The sequence below is a fragment of the Saimiri boliviensis genome, chromosome 4 (assembly GCF_048565385.1).
Source record: "Saimiri boliviensis isolate mSaiBol1 chromosome 4, mSaiBol1.pri, whole genome shotgun sequence".
NCBI classification, from domain to species: domain Eukaryota; kingdom Metazoa; phylum Chordata; class Mammalia; order Primates; family Cebidae; genus Saimiri; species Saimiri boliviensis.
The window spans coordinates 116,176,645-116,199,431 of record NC_133452.1 but is presented as its reverse complement, the minus strand read 5'-3'; the positions used below and the strand labels follow the sequence as shown (position 1 = coordinate 116,199,431).

The 22,787-nt window shown below is 38.6% G+C and overlaps 1 protein-coding gene across 2 annotated transcripts in view; it reads right to left on the bottom strand.

Annotated features, from left to right (window-relative positions):
* Positions 1–22,787, bottom strand: part of B3GAT2 (beta-1,3-glucuronyltransferase 2) — an 87,266-nt gene that overhangs the window by 51,289 nt on the left and 13,190 nt on the right. The window lies entirely within an intron of this gene.

The window sequence follows — 22,787 nt, the reverse complement described above, 5'->3', positions numbered from 1 at the left end:
AATTCAGCATGTTTTATGTTCAACTTTTCATTTAAGCTGGGCTGTGAAAGGCGTTTAAGATTTTGTCCACAGCATACAGAATGACCTAAGGTTCTAGGTAACAAGATGAATCAAAGAAGCAAAACTTTGCATTTCTGTGCCAATTTCATGCCAGAAAATATAGGTTTTGCTTATCGCACTCCAAATTACTGAAAGCAACTCAAAGCTAACGTTTGCTCATGCTTTATTTTTCTAGAGGGCTGGGTGTTAAAGGCGAGACGATGACCTTATAAAAAATTAAATGCAGGTGATGTGGCAGAATGATATTTCCAGGTATGCTAAATTTTTAAAAGTTAGTCATATAATTAGTTTAGAAATTCAAAAAGATCCAGATGCCCTCACCATCTATGCCCTGCTGAGATTCCATGCAGAATGCTTCATCACAAAATTAGCCCCTCCATCCTCGACCACTATACTACATAGAGTGTGCCAGACATTTCAAAGGAAAATAGCACAGCTATTTACACACCTTATTCATTTCACCCCTGGGATCTATCCTTTGTTCTGTGTCATTTTCATTCAATCTGTGCTCTTTAAGGATTCCTTAACTGCCCTGTTATTTTCTGAGGGGGGAGGGGTGGAAATGTAACAACATTGACTATTGAAAGTATCTTCATATAAATAAAATATTCTCAGTATTTAAAAGCTTTGCTAACTTTCTCACCATGAAATAGCAGTTACATACCAAGCAAAACCTCAAGTGCCTGGTGTGAGCTCCAATCTAAAACAGAGAAATAAAGCAATGGATATTATGATAAAGGGACAGCAATTCATGTATTAATAAGAGTTACAATATTACAAACAGGTCTGTCCCCCAAAAGCACTCTCTTTCCATTTATTCAAGGCCAAAGTTATATTCTGTAGTGTATTCCTCCTGCAACAACCTCCAACTATATGGACAGAGCTTGCATAGCAATGTTAATCAACCAAACACAACAGCCAGAGTAATTTCCATAGACCCAATGCCTACAAAGGACACACAAGATATATCTGGTGCATGTGCACACTCCTCCAGGATGAATGCCATTTAAACTATTCCAGGGTAGTGGTGCTTATTCATCATGTTGTCATCTTCTCTAGGAAAGGAGGGAGGCAGGTGACTACCATGCACTCCAGTCTGGTGACCCTTCCCAACAACCAACTCCATTTTTTTTTTGAGTCAGGGTCTCACTCTGTCACCCAGGTTGGAAGTGCAGTGATGCAATCATGGCTCAATGCAGCCCCCAACTCCTGGGATCAAGCAATTTTCCCACCTCAGCCTTCCAAGTAGCTAAGATTACAGGCATGCCGTGCCTGGCCAGCTTTTGAAATTTTCCGTAGAGTCAGGATTTCGCTATGTTGCCCAGGCTGGCAGCTTCTGTTTCTTTAGCAAACTTTTCTTTCTGCAGCTTTCAGCTACGTCCTTTTTAACCCTCCTTAGGAGATGGCTAACAGCCAGCCCTAGGGACTGGAACACTCAGAAGATCACATTCAGGCAATCATCAGAATGCCCTTAGAGTAAAATAGAAAAAGTTAAATGCCTTTAGCTTCCTTGAAGACATGCCACTAGTTAAAATCTTGTTTTATTTTTTTCCAAAGGGAAATGAATAAAGTTCTTGATCTTCTGAAATTTAAAATGCTATAGGCAACCTCAAGAAGTGGAGTTAAAATTAAAAAGTGTGACATTCTGTATCCTGTTTTTTAAACTAACAACTTCAATAGCAAAAAACGAATGAAACCCACCAAATCCAATGGGACCCATGAACTAAGAACAAAAAGGAAAGAACAGTGCAATTATGATGAAGATTTGAATACAGAGCTCATGATTTGGAAGCAAGGATTGTTTCCAATTTCATTGTCCCTAAACATGTGATATTTTCTAAAACAAAGTGATATTGACATGATCAAACACACCCATAACTTTCCTTTGGAACAAGCTTGAAAATTAACATAAAGTCTGCTTTTCTTCCTCTTTCTTGCATATCCCTCCTAATGACTTCAGCATCCATCTTGGCTAGATGATCAAGGGTAACATCCATAGCGGTAAATCATGTTGATAGTATGTACCCTTGCTATGATGTGATAAGAATCACACTTTACCTTTGTGGCATTTTCTAATGCCATTCTCTTACAAAAGAAACCAGGGATTGTTAGAGAAATGGCTGATTCTAGGGCTGGGACAGGAAATACACAGATGAGCCTGGAGGAGCCAGAAACGAAAGAAACATTCAAATAACAAAAAAGTGAACAAACCCACATTGGTGGGTGTGTTTCAGATGGACATAGCTAAATGAAACAGCTCCTAGTGGACAAAGCTGGAACAATTTGAGCAACAAAATGAATAATGGTGAATTTGTGTACCCTTGACATGATATTATGAAAGTGGCCTAGAGCAGCTGTGCCCCTCTCAACAGTGCTAACCCTCCCCCGTTGCCACAGTGTCCTCATCATTCCTCACTGCAGTCCCAATGCTGTGTCTGCATGCCAATCAACATTCATTAACCACCTGATGCTGTCACAGGAGATAGTGTATTCCTCTCTTTGAAATGGGAAACTGAAACCAGATCAAATGGGCCATGCATTTAAAAAATGCATGGAGGCAATATTCTTGTATGTATGAAAATGGTGAATGTTCCTAAATATTTAGTGTGAAAAGTATCTATATAAAGATACCATTAAAAATAAACCATATTAAGAATGATAAGAAATGTGAGAAAGGGACATGATTCAAAATATTAATAAATGAAAAACCACGCAGTATCACCACAGATTCCACAGAAATACAAACCACCATCATAGATTACTACAAACAACTCATGCACATAAACCAGTAAACCTGGAATAAATGGATAAGTTCCTGGACACTTGCATCCTCCCAAGCCTAAACCAGGAAGAAGTCAAAACCCTGAATAGACCAGTAACAAGGGCTGAAGTTGAGGCAGCAATTGATAGTCTATCAAACAAAAAAAACCCAGGTCCAGATGGGTTCACAGAAGAATTCTACCAGACTTACAAAGAGGAGCTGGTACCACTCCTTCTGAAACTATTCCAAACAACAGAAAAAGAGGGAATCCTTCCCAAATCATTTTATGAGAGCAACATTATCCTGATACCAAAACCTGGCAGAGACTTAACAAGAAAAGAAAACTTCAGGCCTATATCCACGAAGAACATAGATGCAAAAATTTTCAATAAAATACTGGCAAACAGATTGCAACAGCACATCAAAAAGCTTATCCATCATGACCAAGTAGGCTTCATGCCAGGGATGCAAGGCTGGTTCAACATTCGCAAGTCTATAAACATAATTCCCCACATAAACAGAACCAAAGACAAAAACCACATGATTATCTCAATAGATGCAGAGAAGGCCTTCGACAAAATTCAGCAGCCCTTTATGCTAAAAAAAAAAAACTCTCAATAAACTAGGTATTGACAGAACATATCTCAAAATAATAAAAGCTATTTACGACAAACCCACAGCCAATATCATACTGAATAGGCAAAAACTGAAAGCATTCCCTTTGAAATCTGGCACTAGACAAGGATGCCCTCTCTCACCACTCCTATTCAATATAGTATTGGAAGTTCTAGCCAAACAATCAGGCAAGAAAAAGAAATAAAGGGTATTCAAATAGGAAAGGAGGAAGTCAAATGGTCTTTATTTGCAGATGATATGATTGTATATTTAGAAGTCCCCATTATCTCAGCTCCAAATCTCCTGAAACTGATAAGCAACTTCAGCAAAGTCTCAGGATACAAAATCAATGTGCAAAAAACACAAGCATTCCTATACACCAATAACAGACTTAAAGAGAGCCAAATCAAGAACAAACTGCCATTCACAATTGCTACAAAGAGAATAAAATACCTAGGAATACAACTAACAAAGAATGTAAAGGACCTCTTCAAGGAGAACTACAAACCACTCCTCAGGGAAATAAGAGAGGATACAAACAGATGGAGAAACATTCCATGCTCATGGTTAGGAAGAATCATTATTGTGAAAGTGGCCATACTGCCCAAAGTAATTTATAGATTCAGCACTATCCCCATCAAGCTACCAATGACCTTCTTCATAGAACTGGAAAAAAAAACCACCTTAAACTTCATATGGAACCAAAAGAGAGCCCACATAGTCAAGTCAATTCTAAGCAAAAAGAACAAAGCTGGAGGCATCACATTACCTGACTTCAAACTATACTACAAAGATATGGTAATCAAAACAGCATGGTACCAGTACAAAAAGAGATATATAGATCAATGAAACAGAACAGAGGCCTCGGAGGCAATGCCACTCGTCTACAACCATCTGATCTTTGACAAAACTCACAAAAACAAGCAATGGGGAAAGGATTCCCTGTTTAATAAAGGGTGCTGGGAAAACTGGCTACCCATGTGCAGAAAGCAGAAACTGGACTCCTTCCTGATACCTTACACTAAAATTAACTCCAGATGGATTAAAGACTTAAACGTAAGACCTAACACCCTAAAAACCTTAGAAGAAAATCTAGGCAAAACCGTTCAGGACACAGGCATAGGCAAGGACTTCATGACTAAAACAACAAAAGCATTGGCAACAAAAGCCAAAATAGACAAATGAGACCTAATTAAACTCCAGAGATTCTGCATAGCAAAAGAAACAATCATTAGAGTGAATCGGCAACCAACAGAATGGGAAAAAATTTTTACAATCCACCCATCTGACAAAGGGCTAATATTCAGAATCTGCAAAGAACTAAAACAGATTTACAAGAAAAAAACAAGCCCCTTCAAAAGTGGGTGAAGGATATGAACAGACACTTTACAAAAGAAGACACATATATATATATATATATATATATATATATATGTATATATATATATATATGTATATATATATGAGGCCAAAAAACATGAAAAAATGCTCATTGTCACTGATCATTAGAGAAATGCAAATCAAAACTACATTGTGATACGATGTCAAGCCAGTTAGAATGGCAATCATTAAAAAATCTGGATACAACAGATGCTGGAGAGGATGTAGAGAAATAGGAACACTTTTACACTGTTGCTGAGAGTGTAAACTAGTTCAACCATTGTGTGGTGGTGCTTCCTCAAGGACCTAGAAATAGAAATTCCATTTGACCCAGCAATCCCATTTTGGGTATATATCCACAGGATTATAAAGCATTCTATTATAAGGACACATGCACACGAATGTTCATTGCAGCACTGTTTACAATAGCAAAGACTTGGAACCAACCCAAATGCCCATTGATGATAGACTGGACAGAGAAAATGTGGCACATATACACCATGGAATACTATGCAGCCATAAAAAACGATGAGTTTGTGTCCTTTGTAGGGACATGGATGAAACTGGAAACCATCATTCTCAGCAAACTGACACAAGAACAGAAAATCAAACACTGCATGTTCTCACTCATAGGTGGGTGTTAAACAATGAGAACACATGGACACAGGGAGGGGAGCATCACACACTGAGGTGTGTGTGGGTGAACTAAGGGAGGGACAGTGGGGGGGTGGGGAGTTGGGGAGGGATAACATGGGGAGAAATGCCAGATATAGGTGATGGGGAGGAAGGCAGCAAACCACGTTGCCATGTATGTACCTATGCAACAATCCTGCATGTTCTTCACATGTACCCCCAAACCTAAAACACAATAATATATATAAAAAAGAAATTTCAGCTCTTTAAATTTTAATACAAATAAAGTAATATTGCTTATAGAACAGCTTCACTTAATTATGTTACTCGCTTTAAGTCATATGTATTTGTTGAATTCTGGTATGGACCCTCTAGGAGAAGCTTGACTGGGCTCTCCTTATTATAAAGCTATATAAATCAAGACAGTGTGGCATTAGTGTAAGGATATACAGATAAATGGAAGAGACTAGAGAATTTAGAAATCATTCCTCCTACATATAGTCAGTTGATTTCTGGCTAATATGCCAAGGCAATTCAATGGGGGAAAAGGATAATCTCTTCAGTAAATAGTGCTGGAATGAATGGATATCCATGTTTAAAAAAAAGTATATGTGGAGAAAGAGGGACCCTTGTACATGGCTGGTGGGAATGTAAATTGGCATAGCCATTGTGGATAACAGTATGGAAGCTCTTCAAAATATTAAAAATAGCTACCAAATGATGCAGCAATACCATTACTGGATATATGGATACACACACACACACACACACACACACACACACACACAGACACATGCACAGACACACACACACACATATATATACACACACATATATATTCCTCTGGAGATATATATATATATATATATCTCCAAAGGGATATGAAATCAGAATGTCAAAGAGAATGCCCATGTTTATTGCAGCACTATTCATAATAGCCAAGACATGAAATTAACCTAAGTGCCTGTCAACAGATGAATGGATCAAGAAAACACGGGATATATATACACACAATAGGGTATAGCCTTAGAAAAGAAGGAAACCCTGTAATTTGCAACAACATGAAAAAACTGGGAGGACATTCTGTTGAGTAAAATATGCCAGGCTAAGAAAGACACATACCAATGGTCTCACTGATAAATGTAATCTTAAAAAGTCAAACTCATAGCAACAGAGAGTAAAATGGTGGTATCAGAGGCTGGACAGGGAGTGAGGGGTGGGAGGCATGGGGTGGGGGCTGTTGGTCAAAGGACATAAAATTTTACTTAGAAGAAATAAGTTCAAGGATCTACTGTACATCACGGTGACTATCGTTAATATATTGTATAACTAAAAATTGCAGAGAGATTTTTAAGTGTTCTTATTACAAAAAAAATTATAACCACGTGAGGTAATATATATGTTAATTAGCTTGATTTAACCATTCCATAATGTATACATGTATCAAATCATCATGTAGTACAACATAAATATATAACATTTTCATTGACTAAAAAATTTAAAAAGAAAAAGAACACCTATATCTCATATTATTAAAAAAAAATTAAGTTAAAATGGGATTATGAACCCAAACACAAAAGCTAAAGTTTTTAAGTTTATAAACTTCTAGAAAAAGATATGGGAGAAAATCTTTGAGGTCTTAGGGTAGGCAAAACTTCTTTAAATAGGACATAAGTAATAGGAAACTTAAAAGAAATAAATAAATTGGACTTCATCAAAACTAAAATTTTCTACTTTTCAAAAGATACTGTTAGGAAAAATTTAAAAGTAATCCATAGACCGGGAGAATATATCCTAATACATATATCTGACAAAACACTAGTAATTCAGAATGCATAGAACTTCATAGCTTAATTTAAAAAAGACAACCCGGCCAGGCATGGTGGCTCAAGCCTGTAATCCCAGCACTTTGGGAGGTCGAGGCGGGTGGATCACGAGGTCGAGAGACCGAGACCATCCCGGTCAATATGGTGAAACCCCGTCTCTACTAAAAATACAAAAAATTAGCTGGACATGGTGGCACGTGCCTGTAATCCCAGCTACTCAGGAGGCTGAGGCAGGAGAATTGCCTGAACCCAGGAGGCGGAGGTTGTGGTGAGCTGAGATCGCGCCATTGCACTCCAGCCTGGGTAACAAGGGCGAAACTCCGTCTCAAAAAAAAAAAAAAAAAAAAAAAAAAAAAAGACAACCCAATTTAAAAAGGGGGTGAAAGATATGAATGGACATTTCATCAAAATATATGAATGACCTATTAGCACACAAAAAGATGCTCTGTGTCATCACTCATTACAGAAATGGAAATTAAAACCACAGTAAAAATAAAATTTTAGAAATTAAAATTTAAAAGCAGAAATTAAAGCCACCACTGACCCACCAGAATGGCTAAAATGAAAAGACTGGCAATACCAGGACCTGATGATGATGTGGAGTAATTGGGTGTCATATGCATTCTTGGTGGGAGTAAAGGAAAGGTAACAACTACTTGGGAAAAAATTTTGGTAGTTTTCAATAAAGTTATAAAACAGTACACAGCAATTCCTTTCCTAGGTATTTACTGCAGAGAATGTAAGTTTATGTCCACACAAAACCTTGTGCCTGAATGTTCAAACAGCTTCACTCATAATATCCATAAGCTGGAAACAGCCCAAATGTTCATCAACTTGTAAATAGATAAGCAAACCATGTAACAATGGATTGCATTTCAGTAAGAGAAATAAGTGATATGCATAATAACATGTACCAATTTCCAAAACATCATGCTAGGTAAAAGTAGACAGAGAAAAGGCCTCATATTCTATTATTCCACTTACATGAAATTCTAGAATAGGTACATTAATCTACAGTGATGCAAAGCAGGTCAGAGGCTGAAAGTGGTGACAGCTGACTGCAAAAGATCATAGGTGACAGTGTGACACTTACCAGGGTATATGAATTTACTAACATGAAGCAAACTCCACACTTCAAATGAGCACACTTTCGTTTAGGTAAACTATACCTCAAGAAAGGTGATTTAAAATAAAATCAACATAATTAGGTGGTTTCTATGAGAACTCACAACTGAAAAATTAACACTCCCATAGCAGTAAAACACAAATACCCAAATCTCAGTTTGTAAATATTTTCCAGTAAAGAGAAACAGGGCTCCTTTTCCTTGGAGAAGAGGCTGATTTCAGATCTGACACACTCATGGAATACTGAAAGTATGAGATAAGCCTAAGATATCTTGTGCCAAAAAAGCAAAGACGTGCTCAAAGATAAACAAAGACAAGTTCAGTGAAGACAGAAGCTGGTCTGAATGGTTCCTGGCCAATCTGCGGACGATGTAAACATCAAAAAGAATGACATCGATGGATTAAAACACATGGTGAGAAAAAATGACCCACCAGTCTATAATTACATAGTGTGTGTGGGCTATTCTTGGGTAAAAGTTGTTGGAAAACAAGATATTCTCATTGTCTCAAGGTAATACCCCTGGGGTTACTTGTTAATTACACGAGGAAAATGTGCCTTCACAATGAGATATGGCAGTCACTTCCTTGGCCAAGTGGTCAAGCTTGGCATCACCATAAAAAAGATGACCTGGGCCGAGCGTAGTGACTCACACCTGTAATCCCAGCACTTTGGGAGGCTGAGGTGGGTGGGTCACCTGAGGTCAGGAGGTCAAGACGTGCCTGACCAACATGGAGAAACCCTGTCTCTACTAAAAATAAAAAATGAGCTGGGCATGGTGGTGCATGCCTGTAATCCCAGCCACTCAGGAGGCTAAGACAAGAGAATCACTTAAACCTGGGAGGTAGAGGTTGCAGTGAGCCAAGATCGCCATTGCACTCCAGCCTGGGCAATAAGAGCGAAACTCTGTCTCAAAAAAAAAAAAAAAAGAAAAGAAAAAAAAAGACCTGGCAATATATGCTGCCTCATTGGATGCAAGGAGGAAGACAATATAACCTATGTGGTGCCCTTGACAAAGAGATTTGGACTAAATACAGTTACCAGGAAACATATGACGGCTGGGGAAACTAAACTGCCAAATGCAATTTGTATGTGTGTGGACTTATCATAGCCAAATCTATGAGCTGTTTAAATGTTTATTTTCCCCGAAGTTTCTATAGGAAAGCAGCAACTGTTGTAGAATAGAATCACAGCTAGGAGTAAAATTATTTTGTATAGTGGTGTAATTACGGTAATGATGCTGGGGAAGCACAAGAGTTACTGCTTTGGAAGTCCCCCCAACCACAGTGCCACCAATGTTAAAATGCATTCCTTCTGGAAAAGTCAAATGAGCCTTTTCTATCCCACTATCCCTTGCATGAATCTGCATATTTCAGTAAAATGTGATGTTTACTGAAAATATAAATTTAACTAATTGCCCATTACCGTATTAATCTTCATCTGGATATCAAAAGGAAAACTTTATACAAAATTAAATTATACTTAGGTTTGCACAAAAATGCAGCAGATTAGCATGTCTAACATACTCCAACAACCTAAGTCGTTGCCCCCTTTAAAACTGGAATCTTTGCTGCGTATTCCCCCAAATGGGTTTCAAGCATCCTGAGTTCTTTAATGGCAGACAGCATGTTGCTCGCCTCTGTGGCAGCGAGTCCAACAGGTAACAGCAGGTTTGTCTAGCTCACTTGGCATGGGGATCTGGGGCTCTTCATAACAGGATAGCTGGTATCATTATCCACTAGGCTTTTCATATAATAGGCAAAGTCAGATACAAAGGAGCTACTCTACATCTCAAAAAAGTAATAAATTAACACAACTGTCTTGAAAGCATAATATTTTTCCTTCTTAAAAAATTATGGTCTCAGGCCGGGCGCGGTGGCTCATGCCTGTAATCCCAGCACTTTGGGAGGCCGAGGCGGGTGGATCACGAGGTCAAGAGATCGAGACCATCCCGGTCAACATGGTGAAACCCCGTCTCTACTAAAAATACAAAAAATTAGCTGGGCATGGTGGCGCGTGCCTGTAATCCCAGCTACTCAGGAGGCTGAGGCAGGAGAATTGCCTGAACCCGGGAGGAGGAGGTTGCGGTGAGCCGAGATCGCGCCATTGCACTCCAGCCTGGGTAACAAGAGCGAAACTCCGTCTCAAAAAAAAAAAAAAAAAAAAAAATTACGGTCTCAGAATGTCTTCTGGCGAGCGCTCTCTCTCTCTCTCTCTCTCTCTCTCTCTCTCTCTGTGTGTGTGTGTGTGTGTGTGTGTGTGTGTGTAGGGACAGCGAGAGAGGGACTGAGGCATGTATTGGATTATTCAACTACTTAACATCACTGCATAAAAGGGAGCTCAGTTCACTGCAGGAATGGTTGCCTTGGCCACACTCAATTTATTTTCCCAAATGAGTACTGACCCAGAGACCTCTGCTCTAGTTTACTTAGTACTAGGATAATGTGAGGAAATTTAAATTGCTGCATTTCTCTTTCTTAACTTTTCCATATGAAAACCAACTATCCATCTCCCCTTCTTCCCAGGGAGAATGGAGGAAAAGAAGTCTCTAAAGTACTCAGACATTCTTAAAAGATGTTATTCACCATCCACTTTCAAAATCAGGTGTAATATTCCAAGCATATTACAGAGATCATACACTCCCATATTCCACCACCATGACCACACACGTACATAGAGCATTCTCTTATAGCTTTTTTTTTTTTTTTTTAAAGACCGAGTCTCACTCTGTCACCCAGGCTGGAGTTCAGTGGCATGATCATAGCTCACTGCAACCCTGACCTCCTCCTGGGCTCAAGCAATCCTCCTGCCTCAGCCTCCCACCTAGCTGGGGACTTCAGGTATGTACCACCACACTCAGCTAATTTTTTATTTTTTGTAGAGACAGGGCTTTAGTACATTTTCCAGGCTGGTCTTGAACTCCTGGGTTCAAGCAATCCTCCTGCCTTGGCCACCCAAAGTGCTAGTATTATAGGCATGAGCCACTGCACCCAGCCTTACAGCAAGTATCGAGAAAAGCACACATTTCTACTTTTTCCCCATGCAAAAAGATGTAATTTCTCTACTTAGAGAAATGAAATATAATATTCTTTATTTTCTTATTCTTCAATTCCATTCCCTGCTCCATTTAAGATCCTTCCACCTCTGGGTTTCTCAGCCTCTAATATCTAATACTGCTTGAAAAAAGAATTTAAGGCAATTACACAGACATATAGCTAAAATTGAACAATGAGTGAAAAATCAATGACATTCCTATATACAAACAACTATCACGGAAACAGCATTACAAAAGCAAGCGAAAATATGCAGTGCTAGGCATCAAATTACTGGGAATAGTGTAGGAACATGAAGAAAATCACAAACTTTACCATGAAACCTGAGCGAGTCCAAGGATGGGCTGTGGTGGACACTGTTGGCTGCCTACTCAATATCTACTTTCTTCTCTTCTTTATTGGCTGAGCCTCATTTTGGTTCGAATGGTAACCAGCCCTTCCCCCATATGACTACCAAGAGGCTGATGTTTTCTCAATGCCAGGGTTAAATCTTGAGTTGTCAGCAATTATTGTGGGGTCTGGCAGTCCCGGCCATCAGAGGAAGTGTGCTGAGTTGCTTCTGGGAAAGGTGCCCTCACTCCTAAGCATGGTCCCTTTCTGTCTCAGCATATTGCCATGTCTGGTTGTGATGGCTGAACTATGGGAGCCACTGTGCAACCAGGAAGAGAACCGGCCTGAAGACAAAGCTGACGTTGTGAGGATGACAGAGTAGAGAGTGACGGAAAGACTCCAGGACTGTAAGGACACCACTGAGTCACTAAGTCAGGCAGCCCTAAAACCTGCTGTATATCTGAACTTCCTTTTAAGGGAATGTGTTGTCTTCCTCAACACCTTTCCTCTTCCTAAGCTCACAGAAAGACTCCATGTCTCAGCATCCTCTGAAGTTAGGATAGGGTCATATGACTGATGACTGATTTATGGGCACTGAAGCATGAGCAAAATTCATATAAGTGAATTTCCAGCCTGGTCCTTAAAAACAATCTGTATGATCCACCAGCCCTCTTCCCTTGCAGGGGTGATTTTACAAGTCATGTGTTGCTTATAAAGTGACATATCTGAGTACTAACGCTGCCCAGGAGAGTTGCCAACCCCTGGCAAACTTTATGGGACCACGCAATAAGCTTTTACTGTATCAAGCCTCTCAGAAGTCAGGGTTTCCCTCCAGCAATAGCCAATATTTATTCTGCTAATATAGTGAGATAATATATGGGCTTAGTGTTGAAGCCAGTTTGAGTTGGGATTTTTTTCACCTGTAGCTAAAAGCTTCCTATTTGGCATATTTTACATTCTGTTGGACCAGAAGTCTCAACGATATACAAGACTCTTCACATGAATGCCCAAAGCTTGCTGACAATAGCTCCCTGGCATGTAGCTATTCTAGGCTGTTGGTTTGGTGCAAGGCCATAAAAGCTTTAACCACAGTATGAGGGAGAAATGCAGCATAATTTTATGTAAATAAACCTAAGGCATCTAACAAAGACGAGTGCCTAAATGGAAGAGAGTCAAGTACACCAAGGACATCGTCCCCAGGGAGCTACTGCTAGGAGCTATACAGATCATCTCTGTGTAAGATTCACATTTACTAGGACCTGACTCACAAGAAAGTGGAAGCTTTCCATTTTGGCTGTCTTTGACTAAATAGGCTCTTTGAACAGCAGGACTGAAGTTTAATTTTTCCACCCATTAATAAAGCACTAAAGCGCTATGCTATTGAATACAGAGAAGTACCTTGTGCCAAATTCTAATTTCCAAAATAAATAGAGCATTTATGAGAATTTGAATTTGAAAAAAAATGTTTCACAGTTAGAAGCAGTGGACTAGAGGTACACACAGCAATATAAACCTTAAAAACATGGTACAGCATGAAAAAAATGTTTTACTCTATAATGACATTTATGTACATTAAAAATATTATACATAAAGCACTCTACATTTCATAAGGATACATACGAATATAAAAATGCATGGCATAGACATTAGATGACTGAGGATAAGGATAAAGGGAAATCAACACAAGAGGAAATTTGCATAGAATTATGTTAACATGTTGGAACTGGATGTAGGATGAACTCTTATGTCTATACTCGAAATCAAAGAGAAAAAAATTCTCAGCTTCTCCTGCTAGAAAACATACTCAGAATATGTGATAGCTGGATAACAGGGAGGGAACCCAAGATCACAGAAGTCAAGGACTTCATGACTAAAACACCAAAAGCAATGGCAACAAAAGCCAAAATAGGCAAATGGGATCTAATTAAACTAAAGAGCTTCTGTACAGCAAAAGTAACTATCATTAGAGTGAACCAGCAACCAACAGAATAGGAGAAAAATTTTGCAAGCTACCTGTCTGACAAAGGGCTGATATCCAGAGTCTACAAAGAACTTAAACAAATTTACAAGAAAAAAACAACCCCAACAAAAAGTGGGTGAAGGATATGAACAGACATTTCTCAAAAGAAGACATTTATGCAGCCAGTAAACATGAAAAAAAAAAAAACCTCAACATCACTGGTCATTAGAGAAATGCAAATCAAAACCACATTGAGATACCATCTCACACCACTTAGAATGGCGATCATTAAAAAATCTGGAGACAGATGCTGGAGAGGATGTGGAGAAACAGCAACACTTTTACACTGTTAATGGGAGTATAAATTAGTTCAACCATTGTGGAAGACAGTGTGGCAGTTCCTCAAGGATCTAGAACTAGACATATCATTTGACTCAGCAATCCCATTACTGGGTATATACCCAAAGGATTATAAATCATTCAGTTATAAAGACACATGCACACATATGTTTATGCAGCACTGTTCACAATAGCAAAGACTTGAAACCAATCCAAATGCTCATCAATAATAGACTGGGTAAAGAAAATGTGGCACATATAGACCATGGAATACTATACAGCCATAATGAAGGATGAGTTCATGTCCTTCGCAGGGACATGGATGAAGCTAGAAACCATCATTCTCAGCAAACTAACACAAGAACAGAGAACCAAACATTGCATGTTCTTACTCATAATTGGGAGTTGAACAATGAGGACACAGGACCAGAGGGAGGGGAACATCAGACACCAGAGCTGTTAGGGGTGGGGTGCTAGGGGAGGAATAGCAGGGGGTGGGGGGATAGGTGAGGGATAGCACTAGGAGAAATAACTAATGTAGATGACCAGGTGATAGATGCAGCAAACCATCATAGCACATGTATACCTATGTAACCAACCTGCATGTTCTGCACATGTACCCCAGAACTTAAAGTATAATAAAGTAAAATTTTAAAAAGGTAGAAATCTTCCAAATTTGAAAAAGCTTTTCCTGGAACAGTAAGTACACTCTTTGTAGCACAGTGATTTTGTATACTGCAACTTTGCTGAAGTTGTTTGTCAAATCTAGGAGCTTTTGGGCAGACACTATGGAATTTTCTAGGTATAAAATCATATTGTCTTACTTTCTCTCTTCCTATTTGGATGCCTTTTCTTTCTTTCTCTTGTTTGATTGCTCTGCCTAGGACTTCCAGTAGTATGATGAATGCGAGTGGTGATAGTGGGCATCCTTGTCTTATTCCACAAGGGGAATGCTTCTAGCTTTTGTTGTTTCAGTATGATGTTGGCTGTGGTTTTTCACAGATGGCTCTTATTATTTTGAGGTATGTTCCTTCGATGCCTAGTTTGTTGAGAGTTTCTAACATAAGGGGTGATGAATGTTACTGAAAGCCTTTTCTGCATCTATTGAGATTATCAATTGGCTTTTCTTTTTGGTTCTGTTTGTGTGATAAATCATATTTATTGATTTAAATATAGTGAACCAATCTCACATGCCAGGGATAAAGCCTACTTGAATCATGGTGAATTAGTTTTTTGATGTGCTGCTGAATTCAGTTTGTTAGTATTTTGTTGAGAATTTTTGCATCTATGTTTGTCAAGGATATTGGCTTGAGGTTTTCTTTTTTTGTTGTGTCTCTCCCAGGTTTTGGTATCAGGATGATGATGGCCTTACAGAATGAGTTAGGGAGGAGTCCCTCTTCCTTACTTTTTTGGAATAGTTTCAGTAGGAATGGTACCAGCTCTTCTTTATACATCTGGCAGAATTTGGCTGTGGATCCATCTAGTCCAAAGGTTTTTTGGTAAGTAGGCTTTTTATTACTGATTCAATTTTGGAACTTGTTATTGGTCTATTCAGGGTTTCAATTTATTCCTGGTTCAATCTTGGGAGGTTGCATATTTCCACAGATTTATCTGTTTCTTGTAGGCTTTTTAGTTTGTCTGCATAGAGGTATTTGTAATAGTCTTTTACAGTTTTTTTTGTTTGTTTTGCAATTCTGTAGGGTTGATAGTAATGTCCTCTTTGTCATTTCTGATGAAGTTTATTTGAATCTTCTTTCTTTTTTGATTAGTCTCACCAGTGGTTTATCGATCTTATTTACTGTTTCAAAGAACCAACTTCTGGTTTCATTGATCTGTTGTATGATTTTTCATATCTCAATTTCATTCAGTGCTGTTCTTATTTTGGTTATTTCTTGTCTTCTGCTAGCTTTGAGGTTGTTTTGCCTTGTTTTTCTAGTTCCTCTAGGTGCAATGTTAGGCTGTTAATTTGAGATCTTTGTAACTTTTTGATGGGGGTGTTTAGTGCTATAAACTTCTCTCTTAATACTGCTTTAGCCGTGTCCCAGAGGTTTTGGTATATTTTCTCTTTATTTTCAATAGTTTCAAAAAAATTCTTAATTTCTGCCTTAATTTCAATGTTTACCTAAAAGTCATTCAGGAGTAGGTTGTTTGATTTGCATGTAACTATATGGTTGGAGTGATCTTCTTGGGACAGATTTCTATTTTTGTTATGCTGTGATACAAAAGTGTGGTTGGTGTGATTTTGGTGGTGTTGAATTTGCTAAGAATTGACTTATGGCTGATTGTGTGGTTGACTTTAGAGTATGTGCCATATGGCAATGAGAAGAATGTATATTCTGTTGTTTTGGGGTGCAGAGTTCTGCAGATGTTTGTTGGGTCCATTTGGTCAAATATTAAGTTCAGGTCCCAAATATCTTTGATATTGTTCTGTCATGATGATCAACTACTGTTAGTGAAGTATTGAAGTCTCCCAGTGTTATTTTGTGGTTATCTGCAACTCTTCATAGGTCTCTAAGAACTTGTTCTGTGAATCTGCATGTTCCTGTGTTGGGTACATATATATTTAGGATAGTTAATTTTTGTTGAATTGAACCCTTTATGATTATGTCTTTTTGTCTTTGTCCTTTTTGATCATTGCTGGTTTAAAGTCTGTTTTAAAATTAGAATAGCAACCCGTTTTCTTTTCCCTACGTGGTAGATTTTTCTCTATCCCTTTATTTTAAGCCTATGAGCATCATTGCAGGTGAGATGGATCTCTTGAAGACAGCCTACCATTGTGTCTTTTTTCTTTATCTAATTTGCCATTCTGTACCTTTTAAGTGGGGCATTTTGCTTGTTTACTTTTAATGTCAATATTGATATGTTTGGATTTGATCCTGTCATCATGATGTCAGCTGGATATTATGCAGACTTGATTGTGTAGTTGCTTTATAGTGTTCAAAGGCCTAGTCCTTAAGTATATTTTTGTCGTGGCCAGTAACGATCTTCTGTTTCCATATTTGGCACTCACTTAAGGACCTCTTGTAAGGCAGGTCTGGTGGTAATGAATTCCCTTACCATCTGCTTGTCTGAAAAGGATCTTGTTTCTACTTTGCTTATTAAGCTTAGTCTTGTTGCACAGGAAATACTTGGTTGGAATTTTTTTTTTAAAGAATGCTGAATATAGGCCTCCAATCTCTCCTGGCTTTTAGTGTTTCTTTTGAAAGTTCTGCTGTTATCCTCATGTGAATCCTTTTGTACGTGACCTGCTCCTTTTCTCTAGCTGCCTTTAGTATTTTTTCTTTCATATTGACCTTGGAGAATCTGATGCCTATGTGTCTTGGGGATGGTCATCCTATATAGTATCTCACAGGAGTTTTCTGTATTTCCTGAATTCGAATGTTGGCCTCTGTAGCAAGGTTGGAAAAATTGCTTTTTCTCCCTCTATTTCAAGGATGTCAATGAATCACAGATTTAGTCTCTTTACATAATCCCATATTTCTTAGTTTTGTTCACTCTTTTTAATTCTTTTATTATTTTTGTCTGAGTTGATACCATAAAAAACCCTGACATCACCACTATATAACCTATACACACAACAAAATTGCACTTGTAACCCATAAATTTGTATTAATAAAACACTTTCCCCCAAAATTTTAAAAATAAAATCTAACAGCATCAAAAATAATACTTACAAATAAACTTAACGAAGAAGGCAAAAACTACAGATGCTGAAAACTATAAAACACTCATGAAAGAAATTAAAGACCACATAAATAAATGGAACAAAATTCCACATTTATAGACTGGAAGAGTTAATATTGCTAAGATGTCAATACTACTAAAGAATACAGAGTCAATGCAATCTCTATCAAAATCCCAATGATGTTTTTGGCAGTAACAGAATGATAATGCAACCTAAAATTCATATGGAATCTTGAGGCACCCTGAATAGCCAAAAGAATCCTGAAAAGAATAAATAAATCACACTTCCCAATTTCAAAACTTACAACAAAGCTACATTAATCAAAACAGTGTAGTACTGGCATAAAGATAGCCATACAGACCAATGGAATAGAATAGAGCACCCAGAAATAAACCCTATGCAATTGCCTTTGCAAAACAGTGAGAAAATTATGACAGTGAAAGATCTGATCTAACTAGCTCCCATCTTGCCTTTACCCTCCAAATGCCCTTAGTCATTCTTGGGATTGTGTCAAGCTAACTTTGGAAGAAATTCAGTTTGTAATTATAGTATATATGTGTATATACTCAAAAGAATGGAAAGCAAGGACTCAAACAGATTATGTGTACACTAGTATTTATACCAGCATTATTCACAATAGGTAAAATGTGAAAGTAACACAAGTGTCCATCAAGAAATAAATGGGGCCGAGGTAGGTGAATCACAACATCAGGAGTTCAAGACCAGCCTGGCCAAGATGGTGAAACTCTGTGTCTACTAAAAACACAAAAATTAGCCGGGCACAGTGGCAGGCTCCTATAATCCCAGCTACTCGAGAGCCTAAGGCAGGAGAATTGCTTGAACCTGGGAGATGGAGGCTGCAGTGAGCTGGGATCTGCCACCACATTCTATCTTGGGTGACATGGCAAGACCTCATCTCAAAAAAAAAAAAAAAAAAGATAAATGGTTAAGCAAAATCTGGAATATACATATAATAGAATATTATTCAGCCCCCAAAAGGAATTAAATTCTGATACATGCTACAATGTGACTGAACCTTAAGGGCATTAAGTGAAATAAACCAGATACAAAAGTATAAATAGGGTATGATTCCACTTATACGAGGTACCTAATTCATGGAAACAGAAAGGAGATTAGAGATTATCAGATTAAACGAATAATGGTGAATGTACATTTTTACCACACTGAAAGTTATCAGGGTAAATGTAAAATGGCAAATGTATATTTTACTGCAATAAAAAACCCAGGAATACTCAATTTTTGTTCTTCCCAGTGCTTTTCTTCATGTTTAGAGGAAAGAAACATAACAAAAAACAGAATAGACATGAACTTTTTTTTTTTTTTTGACACAGAGTCTCACTCTAACACCCAGGCTGGAGTGCAGTGGAGCAATCATAGGCCACCATAGCCTCAAACTCCAGGGCTCAAACAATCCTCCCACCACAGCCTCTTGAGTAGCTCGGGGTACAGGCACATGCCACCACACCCAACTATGAAATTTTTTTTTTGTAAACATGGGATCTCATGATGTTACACAGGCTGGTCTTGAACTCCTAGGCTCGAACCATCCTCCTGCCTGAGCCTCCCAAAGTGCTCGGATTACAAGTGTGAGCCACCATGCCTGGCTGGCAGGTACTTTTAAATGTCACTGGATTTACAAGAGCCGATGAAATGAACCACACCTATATTTTAAACTATAGGACAATCAACCAATTTTCAGAGGAACAGCAGGGATTGCTGTAAAGCAGAAACTGTAAGCACTGTCAACCCAACCTCTTAACTTTTTTTTAAATCCTAAAACAAAGGGGAAGACCAAGACCAGAAAACATAAAAGCCCCAAAACCTGTCTTATCAGCATACACAGCAGGAAGCAAAATTAGAGGCAAATAGTTAAATTCATTAAAGAAGAATGAAGAAAGTTAAAAGAAATTTTCATTAAAGTGAAAATAATTAACAGTTAGGTCACGAGCCCCAAACACTGTGATGACTGTCATCAGAGCTTTTCTGCAGAGCAAGGCTGCAGATCCTCTGATATAAAAGACTTCCCAAGAATGTCTCTAGCACTCTTGCCAGTGTGAACAGATGTAGCTGAGGAACTTATCAAAGTTATAAAAATCTCCCCAAACTGTCATTTGACCTTTAAAAATGATACTGGCATTTCCATCTTGCAATGCCCAGTTTATTTAGAAGAAAAGCAACACGTCCACATATGGACCATACTTAAATCTGCATTCCCATCAGCCAACAGAGCAGCACCTTGGGGCCACTATGACTGCTAGGGTTGGTACAGCTACAGTAGCTAGTGGCTTTGTGATATCTTGTCTTCCGGAGCCTTTCCACAGCTCCTGCTGCCCCAGACTCCTGCGAGATGTACAAATGGACAGTGAAGTTACTCTATTCACCCATTTTACACATCTGTCACCTTGTTTAATTCTCACAATCCTATGCATTATCATCAGGTCCTATGAGGAAGCTGGATATCAGGGCTTTTCCTCATTTGTAAAGCAGACGATGAAAATTAAACAGCAGCACATACACATCTGAACGCCAAGGGTGGGACCCAGCATACAGTAAAAAAATTTAAAAAGCACTAGTCAGTTCCCTTGAGGTCATGGGAGCCTCTGGCTCAGCCAGGACTGGAGGCCACATCTTCCAGGTCCTTATGCTCTTTCTACCAAAACAGCAGTTTTTCAGAGTGCGAGTACATGGTACCTGAATGTAGACAACTCCATGGAATATGTGAATGCAGATAGCTTTAAGTTAGGGAATAAATTCTCATATCCTTGGCATTCCTACATAGGGCACAAGCTTTCCTAAAACTGATTTACTTGGATGGGACAGTTTCTCCATCCTTCTCCCTTTCCCCACCCCACCCTGCTTCACATCACCCTTCTCTCACTTCACAAGGGGCCTGACAGCTCACCCATCCTGTATTGTCATTAAATGCATTGTACCACATAGTAAAACCTCCAGGGCACCAAAGAAAGGTAATCAGAAATAATTGCTATCTTTATTAAGAAAGCTAATGTGTCTAATGAATGGGTAATAAATCCTTTGGGGCAACCAGAGGTTTCTAATTATTTGTGTTCCACAAAACTGAAGGCGACCTCATATCATTAATAAATCATTAAAATAGGTTTTGCTGAAAGATTACCATGTAATTTTTGGCTTAAAGTTTGAGGGTTCAGGCCGGGCGCGGTGGCTCAAGCCTGTAATCCCAGCACTTTGGGAGGCCGAGGCGGGCGGATCACGAGGTCAAGAGATCGAGACCATCCTGGTCAACATGGTGAAACCCCGTCTCTACTAAAAATACAAAACATTAGCTGGGCATGGTGGCGCGTGCCTGTAATCCCAGCTACTCAGGAGGCTGAGGCAAGAGAATTGCCTGAACCCAGGAGGCGGAGGTTGCGGTGAGCCGAGATCGCGCCATTGCACTCCAGCCTGGGTAACAAGAGCAAAACTCCGTCTCAAGAAAAAAAAAAAAAAAAAAAAAAGTTTGAGGGTTCAAAAAATTGAGGAACACTGCTGTGAGAAATGCTTCCCACCTTAACTACTTTACATTTGAAAAAGTTAACCTAATAGGTATGAAATTCATACTAAATTCTATCTCTAGCAATCTGTAACATTCGTCAATGAATACAGAATATATGATCAACAACAAAATGTTCCATCCATCGCTAAGAAATCAATTTTTAATAAATGTAGCTTTTATGTTTAATAGTTAATTACCCAACCCTGTAACATTTATTGTTGTCTTGATTCGTTGTTTACCAATACTAATTGTAATGGTAAGTCAATCCTAAAGCTTTTCTAAGACAGACGCCACAGGATTTTAAAACTTTAAATTCTATCTATATTCTTTTTGTCATTGTAGATACGTGTGACAGGGAGATAAGCATGAACCTCAAAATATTATGCTAAAATTCCGAGGAGGAATAAAGACAGAAAAAAAGAGCAATATAAAATATTCAAAAGTAGCTGGGTGTGGTGGCTCACACCACTAATGCTAGTACTTTGAGAAGGTGAGGCGGAAGGACTACTTGAAGCCAGGAGTTCAAGGCCAGCCAGAGAAACATAGGAGGACCCTACCTCTTAAAAAAAATTTTTTTTTAATTAAAAAATTAGCCAGGCATGGTGGCATGTGCCTGTAGTCCCAGCTACTCAGGAGGCTGAGGCAGGATAACTGATTGACCAAGGGAGGTTGAGGCTGCAGTAAGCTGTGACTGTGCCACTACACTCCAGTCTGGGCAGCAGAGAGAGAGCCTGTCTCACTTTAATAAAAAATTATATATATATATCCATCCAAATGTCATTGAAAAATATGTTTATTAAATGAATGGTGGTGGGTATAAAACCGTTAACAATATTTATAGAATCCACTGGATATATTTAAGTTTCATTACAAATGCCAACATTTATAATGCATGCTTTGTAACACTTTAAAATGATTTTTAAAATGTTAAAATGTACATGTCAATCTAAAAAATATCTCAGAGGGTTAATTTTACAAAATTATTTTAGAAATTATGTGATCAAAAAATTTTGGGTACCACTGCATCAGACCCCTGGATCTGATCACAATTCTTGCCAGAAATTGAAATGAAGGGTGCAGAGTCTCTGGAGAAGGAAGAAGGAAGGCAGCCACTGCATTCACAGGAAAGGAGGCAACCACAAAGGTAGGTTAAACGTCCCCCCCACCTGCCCCGTCTCTCCACCCCTTTCCGCACCTCTACATTTTTCTCATTCTGGCACTAAATAAGCTTTAGAATGTTTTTATTTTTAAAAATGTAAGCAATGTTTAAAAAAACAGAAACAAGCTTATGGGACTTTCCAAAAAGCATCAGTCACTTCAAGCCCAGCAAGGGGCTCAGTGTTCCCTGGCAAGGCTGGGAGAAGGATGGACACAGAGAAGGCTGGCATCTGGGATCCTCTCCACCTCCTCCAGTAGGGTGCTGGACAGAAGAATACTCCTGACCTTCCCACCCCAGGAAATGACCTTATACTATTGCTTCTAATCGTGTG